We start from the raw sequence: 1,481 nt of genomic DNA on the forward strand, positions 1-1,481 counted from the left end.
CAAGAAGCTAAAGACATGGTAGACAATGCTAATAATGGAGATGCAAGAAAGGTTCTTGGTGACTACACTATACCAACCTCTGATTTCTATGGAAGAAGTATCTCCATACTTTCCATTAGAGCTAACAACTTTGAGCTTAAGTCTCAGTTAGTCTCTCTTCTGCAACAGAATTGCAAGTTTTATGGACTTCCATAGGAAGATCCACAACAATTCTTGGCAGAATTCTTGCAAATCTGTGACACTGTCAAGACCAATGGAGTAGATTCTGAGGTCTAGTTAGAGACAAAGCTAAAATATGGTTGGATTATCAACCTAAAGAAAGCTTAGACTCTCGGGAAAAGTTGGTCAATGCTTTCTTGGCCAAGTTTTTTCCTCCTCAAAAGATGAGCAAAATCAGAGTGGAAGTTCAAACATTCACACAAAGAGAAGGTGAATCCCTCTATGAAGCATGGGAGAGATACAAGCAACTGATCAAGAGATGTCCTCCTGACATGCTCTCAGAATGGTCTATCTTAGGTATCTTCAATGATGGTCTATCTGAGATGTCCAAAATATCATTGGACAGCTCTGCAGGTGGATCACTCCACTTAAAGAAAATGCCTGCAGAAGTAAGAGAACTCACTGAGATAGTTGCAAACAACCAATTCATGTACACTTTTGAAAGAAACCCTGTGAACAATGGGGTCCCTCAAAAGAAATGAGTTTTTGATGTTGACACTCTGAATGCCATATTGGCTCAGAATAAGATCTTAACCCAACAGGTCAATATGATCTCTCAGCATTTGACTGGAATGCAAGTTGCAACTGGCAGCACTCAAGAAGTTTCCTCTGAAGTAGAAGCTTATGATCCTGACCAACCCACCATGGAAGAGGTGAATTAAATGGGAGAACCCTATGGAAACACTTACAATCTCTCATGGAGGAACCATCCTAACCTTTCATGGAAGGATAAACAGAAGCCTCAGCAAGGCTTCAATAATAATCAAGGTGGTAGAACCCAGAATAGGTTTAACAACAGGCCACCATTCCCATCTTCTCAAGGGAATATGGAGACTTCCAAGCAGAGCCTTTTTGGCTTAGTAACTATAGTCTCCAACCTTTCTAAAACCACTCATAATTTCATAACTGAAACAAGGTCATCCACCAAAAATTTGGAGGTATAAGTTGGTCAAATGAGTAAGAGAATCCCTGAGACTCCTCCTGACACTCTTCCTAGTAACACTGAAGTAAACCCAAGAGAAGAGTGCAAGGCCATCATCACCGAGGATGAGGCCGAATCTGGAGAAACTCATATAGCATTGAAGGCCAGTGATGGAGTGCAGAAGCTGGTGAATTAAAAATTTATTAAAATGGTTACGTTGCAAGTATAGTTCTTAACTCACCGAAAATTTGCCTATCAATTTAGAAATATGTCACTGAAAGTTTAAATTAAAATTACTGGGAGTTTTAAGTCCCAGGTCGTCTCCCAACGAGTTGTAGAA

At 40.1% G+C, this 1,481-nt stretch overlaps 1 non-coding gene across 1 annotated transcript; it reads right to left on the reverse strand.

Annotated features, from left to right (window-relative positions):
- Positions 1 to 389: 389 nt before the first annotated feature.
- LOC127743056 (small nucleolar RNA R71) lies at positions 390 to 498 on the reverse strand. Its single transcript, XR_008004370.1, has one exon. It is a non-coding gene; the product is annotated as a small nucleolar RNA R71 (small nucleolar RNA).
- Between the last annotated feature and the right edge of the window lie 983 nt (positions 499 to 1,481).

The sequence above is a fragment of the Arachis duranensis genome, chromosome 1 (genome assembly GCF_000817695.3).
Source record: "Arachis duranensis cultivar V14167 chromosome 1, aradu.V14167.gnm2.J7QH, whole genome shotgun sequence".
NCBI classification, from domain to species: domain Eukaryota; kingdom Viridiplantae; phylum Streptophyta; class Magnoliopsida; order Fabales; family Fabaceae; genus Arachis; species Arachis duranensis.